Source organism: Coffea arabica, chromosome 4e, assembly GCF_036785885.1.
Source record: "Coffea arabica cultivar ET-39 chromosome 4e, Coffea Arabica ET-39 HiFi, whole genome shotgun sequence".
NCBI lineage: Eukaryota > Viridiplantae > Streptophyta > Magnoliopsida > Gentianales > Rubiaceae > Coffea > Coffea arabica.
The window spans coordinates 17,445,503-17,454,024 of record NC_092317.1 but is presented as its reverse complement, the minus strand read 5'-3'; positions in this window follow the sequence as shown (position 1 = coordinate 17,454,024).

The window sequence follows — 8,522 nt, the reverse complement described above, 5'->3', positions numbered from 1 at the left end:
GGGTTAGCCTTGCCAATCCCTTTAGCTTGGGTTTGTGATCCATCAGCAAGAGTAATATTGGGTAGAGAAGTAGAACTATGGAGTGAAGAGAAAAGTTGTGAATTACCAGAAATATGATCTATGGCAGCAGAATCTAAAACCCATGGGCCAAGAGATGGAGATTGAGAGACACATGCGCTAACATTACTAGTGTGTACAACTGAGGCAGTAGGTGTGGAAGACTGTTTGGTTGTAAACCATTTCACAAAATCTTCATACTCGGGCTTGAGAGTTGGTTCTGAACTTGCGCAAGGTTCGGATTGAACAATATTCACCACTTGTTGGGGAGGACGTCCATGCAAGAGCCAACACCGATCTTCTGTGTGGCCAACCTTTTTACAATAGTCACAGTAGGGTCGATTTTTGTTACCATTATAACCACCTCGACCACGGCCACGTCCACGACCTCCTCGTTGGCTGGATTGAGATGCCAAAGCTGATGAATCAACAACGATAGTCTCCGAAGATGATTTTGATTCATCCGGGAGCCGTAACAGCCGTGAAAAAGCTTGAGACAAAGTAGGAATTGTGAGGCTAGCAAGAATCTGATCACGAATGGTAGAATATTCTGCAGGTAATCCAAAGAGAGCCAAAAGCATAAAAAATGTACCTCGCTAAGAGAGTTGTTCCTGCTGAGTTGCGGCAGGGGGTAACAACTCATTGAAATCGGAAAGGACCCCTTGAATTCTGCCTAAGTAAGAGCTCATAGGCATATCAAGTTTTCGAGGTGCAATGAGACTCATCAAATCAGAACAAACACTATAAACACGAGATATATCATTAGTGTATAATGCTTTGGCCTGCTCCCAAACACTAAAGCAAGTCTTATGTGGACGGAAAATTTGCTTTAGTTTAGAATCAATGGTCTGCCAAAGCATGCTACACAATTGAGCATCGATTCGCTCCCACTTGGATGGATCAGTCATAGTATCATCAGGTTTAGTAGTAAGATGATCTTTATATCCTTGTCCCATAAACCATAGCTCAACGTCAGCAGCCCAAGTAGAGTAGTTACTGCCTTTTAGTTTTTCGGTAGTAATAATAGTAGAACCAGTAATAGATGGATTGGCCATGAGAGGAGTTGTGGATTTAGATGTAGATGTTATAGATGTATTGGATGTAGACATAATGATATTGGGTTAAAAGAAAATCACCGGGTAAAATGATTAGAAAACGAATTTCTTTTTCCTACTAGCTCTAATACCATGTAAGAGAAGAAGCAAAAGAGGAAGATGTTTTGAGATAACATTTTGTTCTCACTCTTGTGTGAGTAGTACAACTAACATATATATACAAGATTGAAATAATCTAGATCCTAAAATCAAGCTATCAAGATCCTAAAATCAAGCTAGAATAATTAGCTATCTACTTCCTATAATTAGATTAGGATAATCAGGCTAATAATCAGGCTATCTAATCCCTATAATTGATGTATAATATATCACACGTATCTAGGTATATTCAACAGTAAGCTTTGAAATGTGATTTTAAACTTGGGTGTAGGGATTTCCAGCTTTCAATCAAAATTTTCATCCTTGAATTATAATTTTCCAACTTTAGTTTGTAAATTTCCAGCCTAGGGTTTAATTTTCCAGCTTAGATGTATTATGTTTGTATGCTAGAGATAAGCCTAAATTAGTTGGTTTTGTAGTCTAGTGTAAGAACCCCTTTTTTTTCTTATGAGTTACGAAGTTGATTTGGGCTATTTTGCCATAAAGCTTAGCTTGAAAAATTGGAGGAAAAATTGAAGGAAGAACAGGGGGATTGTTGTCCATTTCATTTCTTGAAGGATAAGTGAGTAAAAGTGGACATGGAGGTGTGCTTTGTAATTGATTTGGACTTCACTTGTTTAGGAATGTTTGAGTTAACCTTGGAGGTGAGATGTAAGCTGAAATTTTGCCAAAACTATATATTTTGTAAGGTGAAAGTAATAACCATTTTAAAACATGATTTTTAGTTGCGTATGTCACGTTTTAAACTTAAAAGTTTCGGTCGTTTTCTTTCTAAAACAAAGGCAAGCATGCATATATTTTGCCTAGGGTTAGTAAGTCGTGAAGTCTATGTAGATAAGTTCTATTGACATGATCTCCTTGTGATATTCACAAGTGAGGGTTGGATATTTAGAAACCCTACTTGATTGTATTTTGTTATTCAATAATCGCAGATTTAGAATCCGGCCACGGAGCTAGGCCTCAACCTGATTTTGCTAAACACTAATCGTTGGTGAGTGTTCCTTGCATGTGTATACTTTAAATGACTATGTGGAATGTTGTGAATATTGTCTAAATGTTAAATACTTTCCAATGATTGCTAAATGGATTTTCGATGAGCGAGTGTGTACTTTATCGCACTCGACCCATGCAAAAGCGAATTTTCAATGATTGAATGTTACTTGTGCATGAATGTAAGGCTTTTAGCTGAACTGGGCCCTTGCCCTTCATTGCTAGTCGACTCGAGGTAGAAGCGAACTCGATCGGGCGGCTGGTGATCCTGGGACAATGTTTGGTATACTTGAGTATTACCACGAAATCTGGTGGAGAACTGGCCAGTGAATTCAATGCAATAAAAATAAATGAATGAATGACATGAACACTGAAGGAGTTTTCACTTGCAAATGTTTTCTAATGTCGGAGGGATAAGGAAAATGGTTGGCAAATGAATGAATGAATGGCTCCAAATGAGTACGTATCTTTTCAATGAATGAATGATTGATTCTTGAATGACTGCTTATTACTGTGCCAAGTGTGCAAAGTGCTAAATGTAAATGTTTCTGTATATGCCTGCTTGATTGCTTATTTGGGAACCTCACTGAGCTTTTACCTCATTCCATTAGTTTGTTTTCCTTATAGGGGTGGAGCCCAGAGCAAGTAGGCGTGAACTAGTGTATATAATCTCTTGTACTTGTACTTTTGTAGATAAGATGTATTTGGAATCTTTAGAATGTAATCCTATATTTTACTTTTGGATTGTAAATTAAGTTTGAATTATTGGTTGGAAATGGAACTTTTATGTTAATTTCGAGACTTGAAAGGTTATTTAAAAAACGTTAATGAGTGAGTCTTGGTGAGAGTTGGGCAGGCGGTCCGCCAAACCCTTGCATACGCCCTAGGAGAGGTGGAGCCGTTACACAATCTCCTGAAGATGTTGCTCCTGCAGAGTCAACTCCTGAAGAGAAGGAAACATTCACTGGCATAATAAAAAGCTTTTGGACCTTGAGTCCAAAATAACCAAAGAGTGTCAAGTCAGTCGAATATAAATATTCGTTAATGATCTTAATTGGAACTCCAAAAGAGCTCCAAAAAGTTGTCGAATATTTGAAAAAAGAATTTGAGATCAAAGATTTTGGAAAAACAAAATTCTGCCTTGGTTTACAAATTGAGCATTTGGAAGGTGAAATTTGTGTCCACCAAACAGCTTATATCCATAAGGTTTTAAAACAATTTTATATAGATAACACAAATACATTAAGTACCCCAATGGTCGTCAAATCACTAGATCCTAATAAGAATCCTTTTAGACCACAAGAGTAAGATGAGGAGATACTTGGTCCTAAAGTACCAAATCTCAGTGCAATTGGGGCATTAATGTATCTTGCTAATTGTACAAGATCTGATATATCATTTGTAGTAAATTTATTAGTAAGATTTAATTCCTCACCTTCAAGATGACATGGAATGGTATTAAACATATTTTTCACTATCTTCAAGGAACAATTGATCTTGATTTATTTTATTCAAATAAATCCAAATCTAAATTGTTTGGTTATGTTGATGTTGGGTATCTATCTGACTCATATAAAGTAAGAGCTCAGACTAGTTATCTATTTATATGTGGCGGTACAGCTGTTTCTTAGTGATCTACATAGCAATCATTAGCTACCCCTTCATCGAATCACGCTGAAATAATAGCAATTCATGAGGTCAGTCGAGAATATGTTTGGTTAAGATCAATGATCCATTACATCCGGAAGAGTTGTGGGTTATCCTTCGAGAAAGAAAATCCTCCAACTATATTATATTAAGATAGTGCAGCTTGTATAGCTCAATTAAAAGGAGAATATATTAAAGAAAATAGAACGAAACATATTTCATCAAAATTCTTCTTTACTCATGATTTGCAAAAGAATGGTGAAATTGATGTGGAACAAATCCGATCAGATAATAATTTGGCAGATTTATTTACCAAGACATTGCCGACTGCAACATTTGAGTATTGGTGAAGAATATTGGAATGCATCGGTTAAAAGATCTCAAATGATGTTTTGCATCAGGGAGAGAAATTAATACATAAGAATAGTGCACTATATTTTGCAGCCGAGCTTATACGAGCCGAACTAAGCAAACCTCAAATGCAACTTGTTTCGTTTAACAACTCTATCTATTATGGAGGGCTATATTGAAATTCACCCAAAAACGTTGCTAATTGATAAATTTTGCAATGAAAAGCTTTAAATTAGTTTTATGTAATGACATAATTCAAACTTCTAACGTAGATATATGTTTGATTTCTCTCTAAAGATTTCAATTAAATGTTTTGATATTGGATTGCAATTTTGACTTTGGGATTATTCTTTTTTTTTTTCCCGGAAACGTTAGACTTTGGGATTATTCAGCTACGCAATTATATACATTACTTTATCGAGATGAGCGAGCATAGGATCCGCTTACATTGTTGTCCTGGGAGAAAAGAATGACAGACCGTAAATGGATCTGCAAGTAAGACTTTTGTTTCGAAACATTCAACGTCTTTCCTGAGTTTTCAACTTTTCATGGAATTAAACTAGATGAGTTTTCGTTCGATTGCGCGAGATAAAATACTTTTATAGTTGGTATATCTGTTATTTTTAGTTGTAACTATAAAAATAATCTTTGTTGTATTACATTCTTAGGGATGACAAATTGGTATTCTCTAGTTTTTCCATTACACTAATTGTTTCCTATGACTAGAAATACCAAAATATGTACCTTAGAGGTCTTTTTGATATAAAAAGAGAAAGGTCGTAATGCATTTTATGGTTCTTTTCTTGTACAATGGGCCACGAGAGTAATTTTAAAGAAATTAATACTTCAAAACGGTAGAATGGATTTCTGATTTTCTTTTTGTAGTCTAAGTTTCTAACAAAATGGTTTTATAAATATCTAAGAACATGTATATAATATTTATTTATTGAAAATCACACTATTTCCCAACAGTTCGAAATTGATATTTTCATTGTTTTGTAAAATTGAAATTGAAGCGACAAAAACAAGGTTTCCTTTTTGTGTTTTTCTTTGTTGTTATATTAAATGACAATACGCCTCTAAAATTTTGCAAACTATTATACTTCATAATTCACGAATATCTTAACATTGATACAAATATAAAAACAGAATCCATTTTGAGAATCGATACATTGACAATTATATGGTAATAATTATCAATCTAAAACCTTTGCCATGGAATTAGATTAACTTTTAGATTTCCAAATGAGTTCCTAAACGTTAAAAAATCAGAGTTTTGCCACCATAATTTCCATAAAATTACCAAATACAATCTGTAACTTTTAAAGTTAGCATTAACCATTTTTTGAACACGAAAAAAAAGGCGTTAGAATATAGCATGAAACTTGGTTTGATCAACTCTACTGTTAGCTCAAGAACAATGCAATCCCAATAAACCACAAAAAGGGAGAACATGAAGAATCACATAGCTTTTAATCAATCTAAAAACAACATCAAAAAACTCATAAAGCCCCTTAGCTTGCCCTCTAAAGGGAGGGATCCCAAGTTTGCAAAGAGGATAAAAGTTCAAAATTTGGGATAATTAGAGAAAGAGTATGTCGCAGAATTCCTTCTCAATTAAATGGATGTGATTATCAACGGTCCGTTCTCTAATGTAAGCCGAACCTAAAATCTATAATTTTTAAACTTCCAGATCAACTTATTTTGTCATCTTATATATTCTTGATTGCAATAAGCCTTTCATAACCTATTCATTGATGAAAATATGAAATGGATAATCAATGAAGTACTTTTCAATTGTTTCTCAAGATTGTTGAAGAGCTACTGAACTTTAAGCTGATTTAACTTTTTTTTTTTTTGGCACGAAAGATGATTTAACTCGTCTATTGCATGTGCAGGCACAACGGTTGCCGCATTTATTGTTTAGACCCAATAGACCAAAAGTGACATGTCAAGTCATTTTTGGTGGAGCCGTGGAGATGGCTTGGTGGAGCCGTGGAGGTTGAGATATGCAAGAGATGAATGGTAGCCTAGGCGTTGCTTTGGTCTTGGTCCAATCATGTTTTCCACAAGGATTTTGCACATTTTAGGCCTCCTGTAAAGATTTTGCAAGTTTTCCTTTATTAACTTCAGGCTTTATTGTTTACCCCATTTTCACTTTAACTACTTTTTTTTTCGCAACGACAATATTTGTATAATTTATTCTATATAAGGGAAGGGGGAGCCGACGGGAAAATCGGAGGAAGCCACAATTAAGTGGCAAGGTGGGAGGCAAGGGTTAAACCCTTGTCCTCCCACCCCTACCAAGATTTAAATGTCTTGATGCTACCAACAGCCTAGCTATTCATTTTAACTACTTGCGTTATACACAATTGAAAAACGATAGCATGCTCATCATGACACATCTTTCACCCAATGATGAAGATCCAGAAATGGTTGTTGAAGATAAGAACTGTAGAACCCAAAAAATTCCATAAAAAATTCTATAAAACCAATGTATATGAGAAGATAATTTACACATATAAAAATGTGAGTGGGAGAAAAAGAATAAATTAACAATATAATATCAATAACGCCATAAGAAATCACTCTTCTCTTTTCAACACAGTAATAATACTCTCTATTTATAAAATATATGACTTGGTAAATAAATCTTGACAACTACAGTAAATTACCTAATAAAATATCAATTTCTAAACAATAAAACTACTATAATTTAACTGCAATAAACTACTACAAACTTGACTTGACTAAAATACTACTACTAAACAACAATAGATATATTTCTATTTTTTAGTGTTGATTTAATGTGCCAATAAGAATGATGAACTAGGTTACCTTTCTTCTCCAAATTGCGAAGTAGATTTTTTTTTCCAAGAGAACTTACAAAGGGAGAGATTGTATGCATGATACATGCTTAAATTAGAGGAGAGATTGATATGGTGTAAAATGTAGTGCATTTTTATGTATAAGTTACTAGTAACTATGTTATTTGAACTTTATTTTGAATGGAAACTACTTGTTTTTGGTTTCTATATTGTTCTAATAGATGAAGAGGTCGATTGGAATTGGAAAGAAAATGAACCAAAGCGTGACGTCAAGAAGTAATTGAAAAAGAAGTAAAAAAGAAAGGGTTTGGTAGAAATGATATATTTTAATATTTTGGCGATAATTTGAACTACAAAAATCAGATTGACATGATTCTTGGTTCATTTTGAAGTTAAGAGAGTGGCATGTATCAAGTCCGGTTCAAGTGTTTTCATAGCCAAAAATCCAAATGACTAAAGTATGGTTTCACTGTGATGTTCTTTTGATCAGTTCTCAGTATTTTGGGTATATCTTAGGATTCATATCTCTAAATATCATGATTCTTGGATATTGCATAGTTAATTCAAAGAGTTACAACTTTCATATTTTGTGCAAAGGCTGATTCGGCTTCCTTCATAGTATATAATTTGCCTTCAAAGATGATCTACCCACGAATCCTTATAGACTTGCCCACGATCCCATGTCTGATGCCAGACATTGAATGGGACTTCATGCCGAACTTTCTCAATTTCTAATGGTTCGTGTGCATTGAAACAAGTCCAGGGCCAAACTTAGACTTAGAGTCGGTCTTTGATCTTTCAGCTAGACTTCATCAGAAAATATGGCCAAACTCGATTTTTGGCCGTTTTTCAAGACCTAATCCTACCATACTTGGGTCACAACTTTAGGAAGCTATAAATAGGCATACATTAGGTTGTTTTTAGGTTAGAAAACACATGTCTAAACATTAGTTCTAGAATTTTTCTTCGAAATTTAAGAATCAAATTTGGAGACCAAGGCGTGGGATTGAGAGTTTTGTCAACCGAAAAGTTCCACATGCTCTTTTACTCTAAGTCTTATATTTTTCATATTGAATTCATGTTTACTCTTACAATTATTATGAACAAAATTGTTTCTAGTGTCAGGGTTTTGTGCAAAAGTTTTGATTATTTTTCCAAGTCAAATTCTTAACTTTTGCCTTGATTTATCTGTCTTAATTTAATTACTACATATTTGTGTTTGGCCACCATAGACATGTTCTTAGAGTTTGTGTTGAACTAATAGGGGATATACAATCATGCACTAGATAGGTAAATATACATAATTTAATCATAAGAATTGGTTAAAATTTATATGGCGTAATTATATCACTTAGGATCTTAAAGGATTTAATTGAATATTTATGATCTTGAGAGATATGTGGGATTTAATTAGACACAATTTAGATGTATCGAG